General features: G+C 40.8%; 1 non-coding gene across 1 annotated transcript; it reads left to right on the plus strand.

Annotated features, from left to right (window-relative positions):
- The first annotated feature begins 3,427 nt into the window (after positions 1-3,427).
- LOC141589228 (small nucleolar RNA R71) lies at positions 3,428-3,534 on the plus strand. Its single transcript, XR_012520177.1, has one exon. It is a non-coding gene; the product is annotated as a small nucleolar RNA R71 (small nucleolar RNA).
- Positions 3,535-23,099: the final 19,565 nt, after the last annotated feature.

A 23,099-nucleotide genomic window follows, 5' to 3' on the forward strand; every position in this document is an offset into this window, starting at 1 on the left:
AAGGTTTTGGTTTGTTCAAGAACACCCAACTTTGTCAAAGCATCTTCACAAATATATTTTGTAGGCATAATGGGCTTCTTAGCAAAGAGAACAAATTTATCCTTATGAGAGTCGGAAGTGAAAATTACCTCCGGATAATTGGATAATTGCTCAATGACCGGAGTTGTTGATGTTGTAGCTTCCACAGGGGGACCTTGTTGAACCTCCAACCTTGCCTCATGGACTACCAATGCCTTTGACAATTGTTTTGCTTGAAGAGCTTGTTGCCTTTTTGAAAGTGTCTTCTTTGGGGGTGCCTTGTTACCTCCTTTAGTTCTTGCCATTCTTGATTACACCAAAGAAAGATTGAAATCTCCAATTTTTAGTTATGCCCAAATCGATTTAAGATGAAAGAATGTTGCTTTGTATCTTAAAATCGACTCAAAAGTTGAAGATTTTGGTGTTTGAATCAATTGTTGTTGCAAAAGGAGTGATTAATTTTTGTTGGAGGAAGTTTGGATTTGATTTTGTTGAATTTGGTTGAGGAAATTTTGTTTTTGTTGATGGAGAGGATGGGGGTTTTTGGGTTTTGGGTAGTGTTGAATGTAGAAGAAATGAAAATGAATGAGGGAACAGGGTTTAAAAGACCCGTTATGTTTGAAACAGCAGGGGAGGACGAGCGGACCAAGGGTCGGGACGCTCGGATTCTTCGTGTTTTGTCTCAGGAAAATACGCCATAGGACGAGCGTCTTTCAGCGAAGACGAGCGGATTTTTCAATTTGAGATGAGCATCTTCCTGGACGGACGCTCGGATTCTGTTACAGGGAGAAACTTTAAAATTCAACAGCAGAAAGACGGGTGTCTTTCCTGTAAGACGAGCGTCCAGGATCAAACATGCGGATTCTCAATTGAGACGCTCGGATTCTGTGTCAGACCAGTTTTTTGAATTCTGCAGCTCTGCCAGACGAGCGAATTGTATCTTAGACGCTCGGATTCCTTGACGACGAGCGGATTCTCCTTTTGGCCGCTCGGATTCTTCCTTGACCACACGGATTCAGGTCCATCCGTGGGTACTATATAACCCGTATCATTTTCATTCTTCAATTCTCGTGTTCTTCATTGTAGGGGCACTACAAAGGCATGAATAGCCTAGGCAATTGCTATCCCCACACTAAGGTAAAGCACTACACATTAATGAAATCATAAGTCCCTCCCTCACTTTTCTCAAAATGATGAATATCTTGATCAAGGCACAAAAATATAAATCAAAAAATGACAAAGAATGCAAGGTAAAAATTGAAATGCAAGTTAGGGAGTTAGAATATTTACAAATGGTGGTTTAGGGAGGACTCCACCAAACTCTCATCCAATTGTGAGATGTCAAGGGGGCATGTTCAAGGTGTTGTTGATGTTACTCAACACCTTGAAGAAGTAGTCGAAAGCTTGTTCATTGTCATGATAAAGGTCCTCAATAGATTTTTGCACTTGTTGTTCTCCGTGATGGTCTTGGTTCATAGCATTACCAATGTAGGGAATGAATATCCCTTCGAACTCATCATCCTAAAGACCGCAAACTTCGTCTACTTGATCACTAAAAATTTCTTGAGTTGATAGAGCCAACTCTCCTTCTTTCTTGTTTTGGCCAATGAGGCCATCTTCTTCGCTTGTCATGGGTGAGCTTTTCAAGCTCTCATTGTTGCTATTTCCTTGCTCTTTTGATGGAGCATCATCAACTTTCTTTTTCCATTGGAATTTTGACTTCTTCCTATCATCCTTCCGGCTATAGTGATCAACCATAAAGCATGGTTCATGCAAACGGGGAGCTCTCATGGTCTTGTCAAGATTGAAAGTTATGGTCTTGTCTCCCACTTCTAGAGTAAGCTCTCTGTGCTTCACATCTATCACCGCACCCGCGGTGTGCAAGAAAGGTCTACCTAGGATGATCGGAATATTGGAGTCTTCTTCCATATCAACAATGACAAAGTCCACCGGGATGAAGAATTTGCCAATTCTCACGGGAACATCTTCCCATATCCCTAACGGTGTCTTCGTTGTTCTATCGGCCATTTGGAGTGTGATGTTGGTACATTTAAGTTCTCCCATCCCTAGCCTTTTACTAACCGAATACGGCATAACACTCACGCTTACTCCTAGATCACACAAAGCCTTGTTGATCGTGGTGTCGCCAATGGTACACGGTATTAAGATGCTTCCCGGATCTTTAAGTTTCGGAAGTGAACTCCCTTGAAGGATTTCACTACTCACCTTAGTGAAGGCGATGGTTTCAAGCTTCCGGATCGACTTCTTTTTCGTAAGGATGTCCTTCATGTACTTTGCATAGGCCGGCACGTGATTGATTAATTCCGTGAAAGGAATCGAGACTTCCAAATTCTTCACAATTTCCATGAATTTTCCAAGTTGGTCATCAAACTTAGGCTTAGCTTGACGACTTGGGAATGGAAATCTAATCACAATGGGCTTCTTCTCCTTGGCCTTTTCTTCACTTTTCTTTGAAACTTCTTCTTTTGTTGGTTCGCCTTCCTTAGAGTTTTGCACAACTCCCTTCTTTGTCACTAGCTTCCACAATTTCATCCTCAACTTGCTTCTTTGGTCCTTCATATCTCGTACCACTCCTCAAGTGAATGGCACTAACCGTTTCATGTCTTGGGGGATTACTTTGAGGTGGTAATTGCCCCTTTTGTCTTTGAGAGTTTGAAGATTCTAGTTGGGTCAATTGAGTTTCCAACATTTTTGTGTGGGCTAGGATGTTATTGATGGTGATGTCTTTTGCTTGGCTATCTTTTTGCGTTTGAGTGAAAAATTCTTGTTGATTCTTTTGCATTTGGAGGACTGCTTTTTGAACATCAAAACCTTGGTCATTTTGTTGATTGTATGGAGTTTGATTTTGGTAACCTTGGTTTTGGTTGAAAAAGGGTCTTTGATTTTTGTTTCTCATGTGAGGTGGGGTGTATGTTGGTTGAGGATTTTGAACATTTTGGCTTTTGTATGAGAGATTTGGGTGGAATTTGGTGTTTTCATTGTAATAGTTGGAATAAGGGGTACCACTCTTGTATGCTTGAAAAGCATTCACTTGTTCATTTGTTCCCCTACATTCACTTTGGTCATGTCCCAAAGTTCCACAATTCTCACATATCCCACTTGGGATTGATGAAGATGCTACCATGGCATTAACTTCAAGTTGATGGTATCAATATGAGCACTAAGTTGAGCACCCAATTGAGTAATAGAGTCCACTTCATGCTTTCCTCCTCTAGTAGCCTTGTGAGGTCTACTATATTGTGAATTATGGACCGCCATTTCCTCAATCTTGTTCCAAGTTTGATTATCGTCAACTTCGGTGAACATACCATTTGATCCCATGTTGAGAATGTTTCTTGAGTCTTCATAAAGACCATTCCAAAATTGTTTTACCAAGAACCACTCGCTAAGTCCATGATGAGGACATGAACGACAAATTCCTTTGAATCGCTCCCAAGCTTCATACAAAGATTCTTCGTCCCTTTGCTTAAAACCCGTAATTTGAGCTCTTAGCATGTTAGTCTTTTCCGGAGGGTAGAATTTTTGTTAGAAAGCTAGAGCCAACTTCTTCCAAGAGTCAATTCCAAGAGTAGCCTTATTGAGGCTCTTCAACCATTGTTTTGCGGTGCCAATTAGAGAAAAAGGGAATAAGACCCGTCGAATTTGGTCTTGAGTCACACCGGTTTGTGAAATCGCATCACAATAGTCACAAAAAGTCTCCATGTGAGAGTGAGGGTCTTCACTAGGCATCCCCCCAAATTGGCATCTTTCGACTAATTGTATAAATGCGGATTTAGTAATGAAATTTCCGGTTAAGTGTTGTGGTGTGGGAGTTCTATTGGGTAGGTTATCTTCGGTTGGTACGGAATGTGATGAAAATTTAGGCATTGTGGGTTGATTTTGTGATTGATTTGGTGGTTGATTTTGTGTTGGGTTCTCCTCACTTTCTCTTGCAAAAGGGTTGATGAACTCAAGAGATTGAATATCTACAACCTCACCAATTCCTCTCAAAGTGTTTCTAGCAAGCCTTCTATTGGTTGTCAAAGTCCTTTCAATCTCGTGATCAATGGGTAACAAGTTACCTTGTGATCTTCTAGACATGCAAAATATCAAACAACTTGAAAACAATTAGAACAAACCTTGAGGAGTTTTACTTCCCCAAGGTAAAGAAAGACACAACTAATAACAATCTAAAAAAATCAAATCAAGTTAACACCGTCCCCGGAAAAGGCGCCATTTTTGGTCGGACTCACTTGAAGCTTAATTTTCGGTTACTTGTCGTTAGGAGCACCTAGACCAAAACAATATTTATATCTCCACAAACAACTCTACTATTAGTAAAGAGGTAAGTAAAGGTCGGATCCCAAGGGACGGGTATTGATGTAGGATTTTCGATTGCAAGTAGCGGTGTCTAGGGGTGTCACGATTTGGGTTGAGATAAGAAGATCACTAAACTAAATACCAATAAAAGTAAACAAGCAAGATGATTATAATGAGATGTAAACAATTGATTAAAAGCACTGGGGTGTCATGAGTTCATAGGGGATGCATGGGAATTCATCATACAAACATATTCTCATATTATAAGCAAGTAATTATTGTTGTGATAGGATCGAGTTGGTTTATATCTTACAATCCTAGGAAGATTTGGGTCCCGGAGCCGAATCGATTAGACTGTACACCACCTACAAGTCGACTTAATCCTCCTTACTCAACTATATGCATGGTCTAATGAGACTCGAGTTGGTTTATATCTTACAAGTCTCATTGAAAAGGTAAGTGATGGGTAAAAAATGCAAGGATTCATAAGCTCGCATTTCATCAAACATAACATGTGCATAAGTTGATATCACAACAAGCAAGCAAATAAATTATGAAAAGATATTAAATTAAGCATGAATCATCCCCCATGTTGGTTTACCCTAATTACCCATTAACCCTAGTTAAGGAAACTACTCACTTATTATCAAGTTTAACATGTTAACAAGGTTGTCAATCATATTAACAAGGCAAAACATGATGAATAAATGAAGATGATTACCAATAATTAAAAAGGGATTAAGGCCCTGTTCTTTCTGGCTTATTTTCAGCTCATTTCAGTTTAGCTCACTTATTCAGATTCGATTCAAATTTCGATTCGATTCAAATTCACTCTATTCGATTCATTATTTCATTCGATTCAGCTCACTCTATTTAGTTTAGTTCATTCATTTCACTCGCTCCATTCATTCACTCACTAAATTCAGCCATTTTCAATTTTGCGAATCTTAAACTTAATAATAATTATTTTTTTTTATTATTATTATTATTATTATTATTATTATTATTATTATTATTATTATTATTATTATTATTATTATTATTATTATTATTATTATTATTATTATTATTATTATCATCATCATCATTAATTTATTATTAATTAATCATCCTCATTATTGTTGTTATTATGAATATTATGGTTATTAAAATCAATAATATTCATATTAATATAATTAATACTATTACTATTATTATTAATAATATGAATATGAATATTAATTAGTAATAATATTATTAATAAGATTGTTAATGTTAATATTACTATTATTAATACCTTTTTCATATACGAACTTTACTATTTCACATACACTTTTTCATAACGTTCTATTTTGTACCCTTTTCACCTAAAACTAAACCAAGTGAACTCTTAAATCAATATTTTTCCCTAAAACTGAATTTAATTGCTCAAATGACTTAAAACTTACAAGATGGATTCTAATTTATCAAATAATAAATTAATTTACTTGTTATCGGTTATTAATATTATTTGTTGAGTTTTAATTAATCAACCAAATTTGATTTATTTGTTAAAGATGAAATTAAGGTATGTCAATTTTTATTTATCTAATTAATTAAATTAGGATTGTTGGTGCTTCGTGATGACTACCTAATCAGTCAAATTAGGATGATAAACGGCTAGACTATGAACATCAATCTAGCAAATTGGTGCTCAATTATTTCACCTAATTAGATTGATGGTGAACTGTGGTTCATGATGGCTACCTAGTTAATCATTCAAATTAGTACAATATTTCCTTTTAATTGGCGGCTATCAAAAAAATCAGAAAATGTTACAAAATTTAGATTAACTGAATTCAATATAAGTTCAAGACACATCAGAGCCCGAACTAAATTTCGACTCGTGACTAATCCATAGATTATTAATATTAATAATATTAATATTAATATTAATATTAATATTAATATTAATATTAATATTAATATTATTAATATTAATATTAATATTAATATTAATATTAATATTAATATTAATATTAATATTAATAATAATATTATTATTATTATTATTATTAGAAGAAGAAGAAGATTAATAATAATAATAATAATAATAATAATAATAATAATAATAATAATAATAATAATAATAATAATTATTATTATTATTAATATTATTATTATTATTGTTATTATTATATTTAGTATTAATATTAATAATATTAATATTATTATTATTATTATTCCAGTTCAATTCACTCAATCGGCTTAGTTCGGCTTCAAATTTCACTCCATTCGATTCGATTCGATTCTATTCAATCTACTCTATTCGATTCAGTTCGCTCGATTCAGTTCTGCTCGCTCCATTCATTCGATTCGATTCAGTTCACTCCATTCGATTCATTTCGATTCGATTCATTCAAAAAAAGCCAGAAAGAACAGGCCCTAAGAGAATTATACCTAATAATGATTCCAAAATAAAGCAAAGAATAATAGAAGTACTTGATGAATGATTGGAAGGTTGTCAATCTCCAAATAATAACCCAAATAATCTTCAATTACCCAAAATAAAAGATGAACAAAAGAGAAATTAAGGAAATGAGATTTGTATTAAGACTTGATTAGAAGTTAATTACAAGATTAAGAAGAGATTATAATCATATAAACTACACTAAAGATTGATAAGAAGATGATGATCAATCTAATTAGACTAATGAGGTATTTATAGTGGGGATTAGGTACACAAATTAGGGTTTACTAAGGGCTTAAATGACGATTAAGTCCTTGAGGAATCGCTCCTCTCAGAAAAGATGCGGGTCTCCTTTTAGCCGGTCTTTCAAAAATATGCGCATCTTTCATGGAGCAAGAAGAGGACGTGTGGGTCTGTAACACAATCCGGGCGTCCGAGGGTCGGGACGAGCGGATTCTCAGGTGGATGGACGAGCGTCTGGGTAGCTTGGACGAGCGTCCTGAGAGTCTTCTGGACGGGCGTCCGAGTGGTTGGACGAGCGGATTCTGGCAGTTTTGGACGAGCGTCCCGGCTGTTAAGACGCTCGGATCTTGTCCTAGCCTTCCTTTTCTTCTTTTCTTCTTCTCTTCTGCCACCAATCCTCCGGGATTTTGTCGGGGATGCAAGGATCTTCTTCATCATTGCTCATCTACTACAATATGTACAAAGGCCTTCTAGTCTTGTCTTCTCTTTGATGCTTGGTCATTAGATTCGATCAATTTAACTCTATTTTGCCATGAAAATGCAAGGTTTGCACTCCTCTCCTACCAAGGAAACAAAACCTCAAAGAATATGCAAAACAAAGGACTAAAGATAGTAAATGACCCAGATGCCTGTAAATTTAATGTTAAAGGAGCAATTAGAGTAATGTGTTTATAAGTTCATTAGCGGAATGGTAGACAAAGGTTTAATTATGAGGTAATGCATTAAATGTATACATGAACGATTTAATAATATGGTAAATAATGTCGTGTGAAGTTCGTTGTAGAATAATATGATATGAATCTGAGTGATGAAACCGTTGCGATACAATTGAGTAGTAATGGTATAATGTGTGTGAATATGATAACAAGTGACGACTTCCGACGAACTTGGTTTGAAATCGACACGTGATATTGTTTTGCAGGAATCTTGAGTTAATCTTGTAATTCCGACCGTGTACCCAACCTTACTTGACCGAGTGTGAGTGCTTACTAGACCGAGTAGACCTCACTCGATCTAGTTAGGAAGCTATGACGTCGAGGATGTAGGAATTTCCTAAGAATACTCGATCAAATAGCGCCTACTCGATCGAGTACCCGAGACACTCGATCGAGTAGGCTACAGTACAGGAACTTCCGCGGGGTTCATAAACCCTTTTTCTTCCTCATTCTTCTTATTTCTTCCTCACATCTCGCAAACCCTAACTCCTAAACCTCTCTCAAACTCTTGAATCCTTGTGTTTGTGGTGATTTATTTGGGTGATTTTCATTGCTTTTATTCATTCTTTCACTTCCTAATTGCTTAAGGTATGAATTTCTTTAATATATTGATGTTTTCCATTAATTAGGAACAATTAGAATGGTAGAAAATCTGAAAATTCGAATTACATGGAAGAAAATTTGCTTGTAATTGTTGTAATATAATCTAGATGCTCCCCTTTTACGATTGTTGTTGTTTGTAATGCTAAAATTGAATAGAAATTGCATAATTTGGGGGCCGAATTTTCTAGGGTTTGAGAAATCAAATCGATTTTTGGTTGTCTTTTACATGTTGAAGGATAAAATTTGAGTAATGTAGGTTGTATATGTCATGTGAGAAGTTGATTTTTGCGATTTTTCGCCTCAAAATTTGCCTTAAAACTCCGTCTTAAAAGTGCCCCAAATTATATGTAAAATTAGCATGTTTTGGTGCATACATGTTGGTATATTTAAATTATATGTTGAACAGATGCCGAGACTAAACTTGGGAACCCGACAAAGTAAGAGGGGAAGGGCTTCTTAACCCGAAGTTGGGGAGGGTAGCAGACCAGTAGTACCGGCTGTACCAGAGTACCTTTCGGTAGTTTTTGTAGACTTTAACCAACGGAAGAAATTTGTAGCTTTACAGTCTCGCAAGATGAGACCAACCCATTGTGTTGACACGACTATCTTAAAGGACCTGGGTATTGAGACGGATGTCCGTCACATTTTCGAGACTTTGGGGTTCACCGGGCTATATCGTTTACGGAAGCATTCTTATGCTTTTCTGACCCTTGAGTTCATGAGCTCGTTTAAATACGAGCCAGCTGAGCAGACTGTGCAATTCCGTCTTATGAACACCAGTTTCCTTTTAACCATGGACCTGTTTGCCTCCCACCTTGGTTTGGCTAAGCCTCCCAAGGGATCTCTCCGTGACATTCCAGCTGAGTGCGGGGTTTGCCGCCTTATACCTTGCATTACCAGGAAGTCAGCTCCCACCGCTAGTAACATGTCGATTAATGATGTGAAACATGTTACCTTGAGGATCTTCCTACGTGTTGTGTCGAACCTTCTTTACGAGAGGTCGGATATGAGTAAGTTGAACTCCCACGAGTTGTTGCTTCTGATGGCTTACCTCAACCCTGAGCGGACCGAGAGGGTGATCTTTAATGCTTCCGCTATGATTTATGGTCGGATTATCATTCCGACTCGCGGTTATGTGATATTATACATATATCTTGTGTTATGTTAGGAAGTTTTCGAGGAGTTTTTGTAATACTACGTATTTATGAGTCTCTGGGTACTCTATCGAGTAGGCCTTACTCTGTCGAGTAAGGGTGAGTTGCAGTTTAAAATAGTTTCTGACCTGTTGGGTACTCGATCGAGTAACGTGGATACTCGATCGAGTAAGGGGGCACTCGATCGAGTACCTTGGCTACTCGATCGAGTAGCCGGTTTACGGGGGATGATTTCTCGGGTTTTATTAATAATGCGATTAGAGTATATATTACTTCCGTCATTGTTCTTTAAACACTTTTTAAAACCTAATCACTGTGAGAAGAGAAATCAAACTACGTCATTCGCTTTAATCGCATTGTTGGCAAATCCCGGAGCTTGGAAGGTCGGATTTTACCTTTCTTTATACCGTTGTGATCCTTGCGTCGAGGGTAAGACCTATATACCGTTTTTATAGCATTTCATTAAAGTTGGTTAAACCCTAATATTGGGATTTGGAGGTTTTATTGTTTTGTATGATTGGTAGTGATTATATGTTTGTATATTAGGAGGAGGAAGCGTTTTGATATCAACTGTGAGATCATCTGATTGTGTTGTGCTTTCCAGGTAGGGTTTCCCTACTCAGTATTGATTACATAATGTGTGCTGATTGTGCTGTAGTTAGTGATTGTTGATTGATTCATACGGTTGTTGATGTTGTATTGTGATTGCTGATTGTTTGTCTCTGGTTCTCGAGATGCGTTCTCGGCTGAGTGGAGTCACTTGCGGGAGTGGTTTCACGCCCTAGTTTCGCCCTTCGTGGAACCCGCCACGGAAGGGGATGTGCACATTAATGGGACAGGGAGCTGAACCGAGTGACAGTGAAGAACAAGTATCCTTTACCAAGGATAGATGACCTGTTTGATCAGTTGAGTGGTGCATCAGTCTTTTCTAAGATTGATTTGAGGTCGGGGTACCATCAGGTGAAGATTAGAGAGGTGGACATACCGAAGACAGCTTTCACGTCGAGGTATGGCCATTATGAGTACGTGGTGATGCCGTTTGGGTTATCTAATGCACCGGCTGTGTTTATGGACTTGATGAACAGAATCTTCAGATAGTTTTTGGACAAGTTTGTGGTGGTGTTTATCGATGACATCTTAGTCTACTCTAAGACTAAGGAGGAGCATGAGGAGCATCTGAGGATTGTGTTGCAGACTTTGAGGGAGCATGAGTTGTATGTTAAGCTGTCCAAGTGTGAGCTCTGGTTAGAGAAAGTTGCTTTTCTGGGTCATGTGATCTCTAAGGAGGGAGTAGCTGTGGATCCGGCAAAGATTGAGGTAGTGACAAAGTGGGAAGCACCAGAATGTTGCTGAGATCGGGAATTTCTTGGGTTTAGCTGGATACTACAGACGGTTCGTGAAAGATTTCTCCAAGATAGCTAGACCTATGACAGCTTTGATGAGGAAAGAGAACAGGTTTCGCTGGGATGAGAGTTGTGAGAAGGCGTTCCAAACATTAAAGGAGCGTTTGACCACACTCCTATCTTAGCATTGCTGAAGGGATCGAGAACTTTGAGGTTTTTGGATGCCTCAAAGAATGGGTTGGGATGTGTGTTGATGCAGAACGGTAAGGTGATTGCCTATGCTTCTAGGCAATTGAAGCCGTATGAGGAGAACTATCCTACTCATGATCTAGAGTTGGGTGCAGTGGTATTTGCTCTCAAGATTTGGAGACATTACCTTTATGGGGCGACCTTTAAGGTATTTTTGGATCACAGGAGTCTCAAGTACATCTTCACTCAAAAGGAGTTGAACATGAAACTGAGGAGGTGGATGGAGCTGATTGGCGATTATGACATGGATATAATCTACCATGAAGGGAAAGCCAATGTTGTTGCAGATGCTTTGAGTAGGAAGAGTGTACATTCCCTATGTACAGCTCTATCTTTGATGAGGTTGAGAGATGAGGTGGGGAAGTTTGGGATACATATGATGCAGAGAGGGGATGTTGTGGGAGATTTGACAGTACAGCCTGATCTTTATGATGATATTCGCGATAAACAGGCTTTGGATCCTAAGATGGTTGAGTGGAGAGCTGGAGTAGAGAAAGGGACAGTGTCTCGATTCTCTATTCATACAGATGGTAGTTTGAGGTTCGATGGTAGGTGGTGTGTCCCTAATGATGAGGAGCTGAAAAAGACTATCATGACAGAGGGCACATTGTACAATCGTATTCAAGACATCCAGGTGGTGACAAGCTATACAAGGATTTGAAGAACACGTTTTGGTGGTCTGGGATGAAGAAAGAAACAGCTGAGTTTGTGGCCCGTTGTTTGACATGCCAGAGATATAAAGGGGAACAGCGACGACCACAAGGTAAGATTCAGTCTTTAGAGGTACCTGAGTGGAAGTGGGAATCCATTTCTATGGATTTTATCGTGGGTTTGTCAAAGAGTCAACAGGGTAACAACATGATATGGGTGATAGTGGATCGACTGACCAAGTCAGCTCGCTTTGTGCCAATGAAAGATACATGGACTAAAGCACAATTAGCTATGGCTTATCGGAAGAATGTGCTTAAGTTACATGGAGTCCCTAAGGACATAGTATCTGACAGAGATGCGAGATTTATCTCAAGGTTTTGGAAAGAGTTGCAGGAATCTTTGGGAACAACTTTGAAGATGAGTACAGCTTTTCATCCTGCGACAGACGGTCAGACTGAGAGAATAATCAAAACTCTTGAGGATATGTTACGAGCTTGTGTGATGGATTTTGGTGGTAGCTGGGAACAGAGGTTGGATTTGATAGAGTTTTCTTACAACAACAGCTATCACACTAGTATTGGCATGGCACCGTTTGAGGCTTTATATGGGAGGAGATGTAGGAGTCCGATTTGTTGGGATGATAGTGCTGAGGCAGTGGTTCTAGGACCAGAGATGGTACATGAGATGGTTGAACAGATAAAGATGATCAGGGAACGGAGGAGAGCAGCTCAGGATAGGCAAAAGAGCTATGCAGATCTACATCGCCGGGATATAGAGTTTCAGGTTGGGGACAAGGTTCTTCTGAAAGTGTCTCCTATGCGTGGGGTTGTGAGATTTGGGAAGAAAGGCAAGCTGAGTCAGAAGTTCATCGGGCCTTATGAGATCTTAGAGCGAGTTGGGGAGGTTGCATATCGTCTGGCTTTACCAGGTGCGTTAGAGAGAGTGCATAATGTGTTTCATGTATCGCAGCTGCGGAAGTATGTGAGTGACCCGTCACATGTGTTAGAGGCAGAGAGCTTAGAGTTAGATGAGTCTTTATCATATCTTGAGGTACCTAAGCAGATTCTTGACCGGAAGGTTAGGAAGACTAGGAGCGGTGAGACAGTTTTGCTTAAGATCCTTTGGTCTAACCACGAGACTGAGGAAGCTAGATGGGAGGCAGAGGATGCCATGAGAGAGCGCTACCCTTTCTTTTTTGATCATGTATGTATGGTTACGGGGACGTAACCTTGTTTCTTTTAGGGGGTAGGAGATGATCGCAAAGAGTTTTTAAGAGTTCTTATACCCTTTTGTGTTGTGTCGGTATAGTTGGTGTCGTCGAGTCGAGTTGAGTTTGGGTTAGTAACATGTTTTATGTTGAGTTTGCTTTGGTTGTTGAGTCGGGAGTGTCGTAGTGTGAGTCTTTGTTTTGTTGTGGTTTGAACTTCGGGGACGAAGTTCTTTTTAAGGAGGGAAGACTGTAATACTACGTATTTATGAGTCTCTGGGTACTCTATCGAGTAGGTCTTACTCACGTCGAGTAAGGGTGAGTTGCGCTTTAAAATAGTTTCGACCGTTGGGTACTCGATCGAGTAACGTGGATACTCGATCGAGTAAGGGGGCACTCGATCGAGTACCTTGGCTACTCGATCGAGTAGCCGGTTTACGGGGGATGATTTCTCGGGTTTTGTTAATAATGCGATTAGAGTATATATTACTTCCGTCATTGTTCTTTAAACACTTTTTAAAACCTAATCACTGTGAGAAGAGAAATCAAACTACGTCATTCGCTTTAATCGCATTGTTCGCAAATCCCGGAGCTTGGAAGGTCGGATTTTACCTTTCTTTATACCGTTGTGATCCTTGCGTCGAGGTTAAGACCTATATACCGTTTTTATAGCATTTCATTAAAGTTGGTTAAACCCTAATATTGGGATTTGGGGGTTTTATTGTTTTGTATGATTGGTAGTGATTATATGTTTGTATATTAGGAGGAGGATTCGTAGAGGAAGCGTTTTGATATCAGCTGTGAGATCGTCTGATTGTGTTGTGCTTTCCAGGTAGGGTTTCCCTACTCAGTATTGATTACATAATGTGTGGTGATTGTGCTGTAGTTAGTGATTGTTGATTGATTCATACGGTTGTTGATGTTGTATTGTGATTGCTGATTGTTTGTCTCTGGTTCTCGAGATGCGTTCTCGGCTGAGTGGAGTCACTTGCGGGAGTGGTTTCACGCCCTAGTTTCGCCCTTCGTTGAACCCGCCACGGAAGGGGATGTGCACATTAATGGGACAGGGTTATCGCTCGGTATGATGAGCGGAAATTTGGTGGGTACGGCTGCGGTCCCCCACTGGCAGGGCTGGTCTAGTGGACAGTCGGTGACGGAGATTGATTGGTGTGGGTGATTGTGTGTGACTTTTGAGCTGTGTTGTTTTTCTTTCTTCGTTGATTATATAAATTGTGTGATTAGTACTGACCCCGGTTAATGTTTTAAAAACTGTGGTGATGCATTCGGGGATGGTGAGCAGTTATTGAGCAGGTATGAGTCGATGTACTGGGATAGCTGGGATGTGCCACGGTCTGATGATAGAAGTCTTCCGCTGTAGCTAGTAGTTTAATAAACATTTCAGTTAGCTGATTAGACAGTTGGTTTGAAACATGTATTCGTACTTTTGGTTTGGTTTTGAGATTGTAACCTGTCGCTAAAGGATTTCTATTTAAATGTTGTTTCATTATTGTTTATTTGATTATCATTGCCTCGGGTAACCGAGATGGTAGCATCCTTATACCTGGGTGGTCCTGGTAAGGCACTTGGAGTATGGGGGTGTTACAAAATGGTATCAGAGCGACGATCCTGAAACCTGTAACCAATGAATCCAATGAATATAGGGAGTCAATTAAAATGAACCCGGGGTAAAGGTTGTAGGAGCTAATGCAAAGGCTTGGGAGACGTCCTAAAGTCGCGAACTCGCTCTACAATTTTGAACCGGGCACATGGGGGGGTGAATGTCAAGGTCGTATGTGTTGTTTGTTAGCTTGTGTGTGGATGTGATGAAGTATGTTGTAATTGTTGGATGTTTGGAGTAGGAGGTTGAGTTTGTGAATGAAAGGTTGATGAAGTATATAGAACTGTTGGTTGAACATGAAGCATGTTGGATGTTTACTATGTGGCGTTTGATAACATGATATAATCGTTTTGTTGATCGTATGAAAAGCTTGGTAGAATCGCATGCTTAACTATAGTATAATGTTGAGTTTATAAAGTTGTGTAGTATGTTGGATATGATATAGCATGTGGGTAGCATATTCGAGTTAGCATAACTCGATCGAGTGGGTATTTGACGTTTTTGCAACCAGAATCGTGTTTTTGGGCACTCGATTGAGTACCTCGGGCACTCAATCGAGTAGGGGGTCACTCGATCGAGTAGCGTGGATACTCGGTCGAGTATGTTAGAGATCAGAAGGTCTGTTTGGGGTCTGATGTCGAGGCACTCGATCGAGTATGGTGGGCACTCGATCGAGTAGCCTCTTACTCGATCGAGTAGGGTTAGACACTCGATCGAGTGTGTTCTGGGAAGTCCGCTTTCGTGTTTTGAGGTTTTAGTACGTATGTTTATGTCTACCCTTTCTTATATAGTTTCAAGATGCCGCCCAAGAGAAACGCTTATTATGCGAGAGCTGAGACCATGAACATAGATGATGTCGTTAAGATGTTGGAGCATCAAGATGCTCTTACAAAGGCTTTAAAGAAAGTGGGGAAGGAAAAGGAGGTTGATCACTCTAAGATCAGTCTCTACATAGCGAGGTTCAACCTAAAAGAGTACACGGGAACCGGGGAACCAAACCTTCTTGACAACTGGCATCGTGAGATGGAGAACATACTAGACCTGGTTCACTGTCCTGATGAGATGAGAGTAGAACAAGCTGCGTTCTACCTGAGGGAAGCAGCTGGCAAGTGGTGGGATACGGTGAAGGTGGGTGCTAGGGAGATGTATGCGAACCAGGGCTTACCTGCTATACCTTGGGAAGAGTTTCAGAGGGCTATGAGGAAAGAGTGTACCGGAGCATGTGAAGAGTAAGCTGAGGGAGGAGTTTGATGGGTTTAAGATGACATCTGATATGTCAGTTGCTGAGTACTACAAGCAGTTTAATGAGAAGTCTAGGTATGATGAGGATATGGGTTTGAGTGAGGAGAACCTGGCACTGAGATTTGAGAGAGGGTTGACACCCAAGATTATGGATAAGTTACCCGTGGGAGTCCTTACCGATGTTAAGGAAGCTTATGAGAGGGCTGGGAGAGCTAAGAGGTTGGTGGAGATAGCTCAGGAGAGAGTGAGTGAGAAAAGAAAGGCTGAGAGTGAGGGTGGTGGCCAATCTAGTCATAAGAAAGGCAACCACACCCAAGCTAGAGGGTTTTCTTCTGGGTCAGGATTCAGTGCTGGGGCTTCCTTTGGGCGTGGCCATGTGAGTGGTAGCGGTAGTTGGGGGATAACCTGCTATGGTTGTGGCGGTGTAGGCCACAAGAGACATGAGTGCACGAGTTCACCGGGAGCTTTTCAGGGATCGGCTCGGGGGAGCTATTCTCAGGGACCTGCACATAGTTATGCGAGCAATAGACCGTCTGGGTCATGGTCTAACCGGGGAAGTCAGAGCTATCAGGGTGGAGGTAACCGCAATGGCGGTAATTCTTATCAGAAACCCGCTACGAACAACAACAACAATCGAGGTCCAGTGTGCTAAGCCGACCACATCGACCAAGATCTTGTCCGGGGAGGTGGACAGAAGACCAGTGGAAAGTTGTTCATGATGGACAAGAAAGCAGCTGAGGAGGATGCACATGTTATCACTGGTACTTTTCTTGTTACCGGTGTTCATACCTTTGTTTTGTTTGATTCGGGGGCGTCTCAGTCGTTTGTATCTTCGAGTCATGTTAAACGGTTGGGTTTGAGGGTATATGAGCCTGTAAGTGAGAAAGTTTTTATACCTTCGGGTGAGTCTGTACCATGTGGGAGGTTGTTTAGAGATGTGTCTATGATAGTTGGGCAAGTTGATCTACCTGTAGACTTGCTAGAGTTTCCTTTTGACGGTTTTGAGATGATAGTCGGGATGGATTGGTTGGGAAAGTATAAAGCTAAGATAGACTGTCATCAGAAGAAAGTGTCTTTGAGAGCGCCTAAGGGTGTTAGTGTGTCTTATCGTGGGTTTCTAGTCAAACCCAAAGTTAAGTTGATTGCAGCTGTGACCCTGAAGTCTTATATGAGGAAGGGATGCCCTTTGATTTTGTGCCATGTGAGAGATGACCGAATAGAGAGTCCGACAGTTGATCAGATACCAGTGGTGGGAGAGTTCGCATATGTTTTTCCAGAGGAGATTACGGGTTTGCCACCGAAGAGGGAGATAGATTTCACCGTTGAGTTGAAACCGGGGACAGGGCCAATCTCTAAGGCACCGTACCGGATGGGTCCTAAAGATATGGAGGAGCTCAGGAAACAGTTAGATGATCTGATAGAGAAGGGATACATTAGACCTAGTGTATCGCCGTGGGGAGCACCAGTTCTTTTCGTGAAGAAGAAAGATGGGAGTTTGAGGTTGTGCATAGATTACAGAGAGCTGAACCGAGTGACAGTGAAGAACAAGTATCCTTTACCAAGGATAGATGACCTGTTTGATCAGTTGAGTGGTGCATCAGTCTTTTCTAAGATTGATTTGAGGTCGGGGTACCATCAGGTGAAGATTAGAGAGGTGGACATACCGAAGACAGCTTTCACGTCGAGGTATGGCCATTATGAGTACGTGGTGATGCCGTTTGGGTTATCTAATGCACCGGCTGTGTTTATGGACTTGATGAACAGAATCTTCAGACAGTTTTTGGACAAGTTTGTGGTGGTGTTTATCGATGACATCTTAGTCTACTCTAAGACTAAGGAGGAGCATGAGGAGCATCTGAGGATTGTGTTGCAGACTTTGAGGGAGCATGAGTTGTATGCTAAGCTGTCCAAGTGTGAGCTCTGGTTAGAGAAAGTTGCTTTTCTGGGTCATGTGATCTCTAAGGAGGGAGTAGCTGTGGATCCGGCAAAGATTGAGGCAGTGACAAAGTGGGAAGCACCAGAATGTTGCTGAGATCAGTAGTTTCTTGGGTTTAGTTGGATACTACAGACGGTTCGTGAGAGATTTCTCCAAGATAGCTAGACCTATGACAGCTTTGATGAGGAAAGAGAACAGGTTTCACTGGGATGAGAGTTGTGAGAAGGCGTTCCAAACATTAAAGGAGCGTTTGACCACAGCTCCTATCTTAGCATTGCCTGAAGGGATCGAGAACTTTGAGGTTTTTACAGATGCCTCAAAGAATGGGTTGGGATGTGTGTTGATGCAGAACGGTAAAGTGATTGCCTATGCTTCTAGGCAATTGAAGCCGTATGAGGAGAACTATCCTACTCATGATCTAGAGTTGGGTGCAGTGGTGTTTGCTCTCAAGATTTGGAGACATTACCTTTATGGGGCGACCTTTAAGGTATATTTGGATCACAAGAGTCTCAAGTACATCTTCACTCAAAAGGAGTTTAACATGAGACAGAGGAGGTGGATGGAGCTGATTGGCGATTATGACATGGATATAATCTACCATGAAGGGAAAGCCAATGTTGTTGCAGATGCTTTGAGTAGGAAGAGTGTACATTCCCTATGTACAGCTCTATCTTTGATGAGGTTGAGAGATGAGGTGGGGAAGTTTGGGATACATATGATGCAGAGAGGGGATGTTGTGGGAGATTTGACAGTACAGCCTGATCTTTATGATGATATTCGCGATAAACAGGCTTTGGATCCTAAGATGGTTGAGTGGAGAGCTGGAGTAGAGAAAGGGACAGTGTCTCGATTCTCTATTCATACAGATGGTAGTTTGAGGTTCGATGGTAGGTGGTGTGTCCCTAATGATGAGGAGCTGAAAAAGACTACCATGACAGAGGCACATTGTACACCGTATTCAGTGCATCCAGGTGGTGACAAGCTATACAAGGATTTGAAGAAAACGTTTTGGTGGCCTGGGATGAAGAAAGAAACAGCTGAGTTTGTGGCCCGTTGTTTGACATGCCAGAGAGTTAAAGGGGAACAGCGACGACCACAAGGTAAGATTCAGTCTTTAGAGGTACCTGAGTGGAAGTGGGAATCCATTTCTATGGATTTTATCGTGGGTTTGTCAAAGAGTCAACAGGGTAACAACATGATATGGGTGATAGTGGATCGACTGACCAAGTCAGCTCGCTTTGTGCCAATGAAAGATACATGGACTAAAGCACAATTAGCTATGGCTTATCGGAAGAATGTGCTTAAGTTACATGGAGTCCCTAAGGACATAGTATCTGACAGAGATGCGAGATTTATCTCAAGGTTTTGGAAAGAGTTGCAGGAATCTTTGGGAATAACTTTGAAGATGAGTACAGCTTTTCATCCTGCGACAGACGGTCAGACTGAGAGAATAATCAAAACTCTTGAGGATATGTTACGAGCTTGTGTGATGGATTTTGGTGGTAGCTGGGAACAGAGGTTGGATTTGATAGAGTTTTCTTACAACAACAGCTATCACACTAGTATTGGCATGGCACCGTTTGAGGCTTTATATGAGAGGAGATGTAGGAGTCCGATTTGTTGGGATGATAGTGCTGAGGCAGTGGTTCTAGGACCAGAGATGGTACATGAGATGGTTGAACAGATAAAGATGATCAGGGAACGGAGGAGAGCAGCTCAGGATAGGCAAAAGAGCTATGCAGATCTACATCGCCGGGATATAGAGTTTCAGGTTGGGGACAAGGTTCTTCTGAAAGTGTCTCATATGCGTGGGGTTATGAGATTTGGGAAGAATGGCAAGCTGAGTCAGAAGTTCATCGGGCCTTATGAGATCTTATAGCGAGTTGGGGAGGTTGCATATCGTCTGGCTTTACCAGCTGCGTTAGAGAGAGTGCATAATGTGTTTCATGTATCGCAGCTACGGAAGTATGTGAGTGACCCGTCACATGTGTTAGAGGCAGAGAGCTTAGAGTTAGATGAGTCTTTATCATATCTTGAGGTACCTAAGCAGATTCTTGACCGGAAGGTTAGGAAGACTAGGAGCGGTGAGACAGTTTTGCTTAAGATCCTTTGGTCTAACCACGAGACTGAGGAAGCTAGATGGGAGGCAGAGGATGCCATGAGAGAGCGCTACCCTTTCTTTTTTGATCATGTATGTATGGTTACGGGGACGTAACCTTGTTTCTTTTAGGGGGTAGGAGATGATCGCAAAGAGTTTTTAAGAGTTCTTATACCCTTTTGTGTTGTGTCGGTATAGTTGTTGTCGTCGAGTCGAGTTGAGTTTGGGTTAGTAACATGTTTTATGTTGAGTTTGCTTTGGTTGTTGAGTCGGGAGTGTCGTAGTGTGAGTCTTTGTTTTGTTGTGGTTTGAACTTCGGGGACGAAGTTCTTTTTAAGGAGGGAAGACTGTAATACTACGTATTTATGAGTCTCTGGGTACTCTATCGAGTAGGTCTTACTCTGTCGAGTAAGGGTGAGTTGCAGTTTAAAATAGTTTCTGACCTGTTGGGTACTCGATCGAGTAACGTGGATACTCGATCGAGTAAGGGGGCACTCGATCGAGTACCTTGGCTACTCGATCGAGTAGCCGGTTTACGGGGGATGATTTCTCGGGTTTTGTTAATAATGCGATTAGAGTATATATTACTTCCGTCATTGTTCTTTAAATACTTTTTAAAACCTAATCACTATGAGAAGAGAAATCAAACTACGTCATTCGCTTTAATCGCATTATTGGCAAATCCCGGAGCTTGGAAGGTCGGATTTTACCTTTCTTTATACCGTTGTGATCCTTGCGTCGAGGGTAAGACCTATATACCGTTTTTATAGCATTTCATTAAAGTTGGTTAAACCCTAATTTGGGATTTGGGGGTTTTATTGTTTTGTATGATTGGTAGTGATTATATGTTTGTATATTAGGAGGAGGATTCGTAGAGGAAGCGTTTTGATATCAGCTGTGAGATCGTCTGATTCTGTTGTGCTTTCCAGGTAGGGTTTCCCTACTCAGTATTGATTATATAATGTGTGGTGATTGTGCTGTAGTTAGTGATTGTTGATTGATTCAGACGGTTGTTGATGTTGTATTGTGATTGCTGATTGTTTGTCTCTGGTTCTCGAGATGCGTTCTCGGCTGAGTGGAGTCACTTGCGGGAGTGGTTTCACGCCCTAGTTTCGCCCTTCGTGGAAGCCGCCACGGAAGGGGATGTGCACATTAATGGGACAGGGTTATCGCTCGGTATGATGAGAGGAAATTTGGAGGGTACGGCTGCGGTCCCCCACTGGCAGGGCTGGTCCAGTGGACAGTCGGTGACGGAGATTGATTGGTGTGGGTGATTATGTGTGACTTTTGAGCTGTGTTGTTTACTGTACTGTTGATTATATAAATTGTGTGATTAGTATTGACCCCGGTTAATGTTTTAAAAACTGTGGTGATCCATTCGGGGATGGTGAGCAGTTATTGAGCAGGTATGAGTCGATGTACTGGGATAGCTGGGATGTGCCACGGTCTGATGATAGAAGTCTTCCGCTGTAGCTAGTAGTTTAATAAACATTTCAGTTAGCTGATTAGACAGTTGGTTTGAAACATGTATTCGTACTTTTGGTTTTGGTTTTGAGATTGTAACCTGTCGCTAAAGGATTTCTATTTAAATGTTGTTTCATTATTGTTTATTTGATTATCATTGCCTCGGGTAACCGAAATGGTAGCATCCTTATACCTGGGTGGTCCTGGTAAGGCACTTGGAGTACGGGGGTGTTACAGTTTTGACCTGTATCCTCTCGACCGAGTGCCCCTCACTCGATCGAGTAGCTGCAGGTGCGATAGGTAAGGAGTATTCTGATCCCGGGCTACTCGATCGAGTACCCTTTACACTCTATCGAGTAGCACTGTTTCAGGGACATTACGATAATTAAAATTGTTATAATGTTTATATTATTACATGCTTCGATGTTTAACATGGTTGCTGACAATTAGTAACGTGTCTGGACCGTTAATTTGATATGTTGGAAGTCGTGCTTGGATTATGAATACAGATTTGTGAGGAATAGCGCAAGTAGTAGTTGGTTCTTATTGCAACGTCTACTAGTTTAGTAGCCTAACTTATTTATTTACGAAAAGACTTGTTATTTATTTCACAGAATTCGCATATTTCCTTTATATACAAATTGATACATACATGTGCTCATGATTGTTGCTAAACATTCGAGTAAAGTAGCAGATGCATTTATAAATTCATGTTTGTTATGATTAATGAGTAATGTCGACAAGGAATTATATGGGTTGGGTAAATGACGAGAGATAATTATTAGTAATGTGTGTAATAATTCGATGGTGAACTTCGGGGGCGAAGTTCCTTTTTGAGGGGAAGAGTAATGTCGCAAAATAAAAAAGTCGATATTATAATAATTTTGTTGTTTGTTTATAATGTTTTCTATTGTTTCTGTTACATTTCTAGTACGAAACTATAATTGTTTTCGTTGTTTGATGAGTAATTTGTATGTTTAAGTAAAAGTTGAATAATTTGCTATGAAAAGACGGTCATAGAGAGATAAGTATGTCAGGAACGGTAACGAAGTAGTACAGCTTTGAGTCATGCATTGTAATAGGATCGTTGAGTAACATGTTTGTGATATGCGACATGTTTTGTGTCGGTAATCATGGACTAGTGGGAGTATTGTCCCTTGGCTGCGTGGCTAAAAGTTTGGGGTAGTAGTATGGTCGTTAGTTGTGTTAGTACATATGGTGAATTTGGTAATTAACGTTGTGATTCGTAGAAGTTTGTGTATATGGTATTAGACAGCTGATGATGATGACATGGTGGGATGGTACTTCTAGAGAGTAGTGACCTATGTCGGAAGAACGGTGGTGTGGACCATGTTTCCGTGTCTTGTGCTTTGGGGAAGGGTGAGTTGAACTTCGGGGACAAAGTTCTTTTTAAGGGGGAAAGACTGTAATACCCGCTCTTTTAGGGACCCGTTGACCAGCGTTGACCGACCTTGGGAGCAGGTAATAGTCCTTAATGATACGTGCCAGAGTTACCGTGTTCCTTGACTTCCTTTAAATGCGGGTGGTACTCGATAGAGTAGAGGCTACTCGATCGAGTAGCTTGGATACTCGATCGAGTAGGGGCCACTCGATCGAGTAGTGTCTTTTCAGCGAGGGTTTATAATCGTGTTTTCTTAAAACCGCAAATCATTTTCGCCTCTTTCCTCTAAACCTAGATGTCGTCCCTTCCTCTTCCCTTCACCAAATACCTTCCATGGGAGCCTTTGAGGATGCTTGTGCCATAGGAGTGCATAGCTTGAGTCGGGTAGCAGTTCCTTTGCCGGATTT

Source organism: Silene latifolia, chromosome 6 (assembly GCF_048544455.1).
Source record: "Silene latifolia isolate original U9 population chromosome 6, ASM4854445v1, whole genome shotgun sequence".
Taxonomy (NCBI): Eukaryota; Viridiplantae; Streptophyta; class Magnoliopsida; order Caryophyllales; family Caryophyllaceae; genus Silene; species Silene latifolia.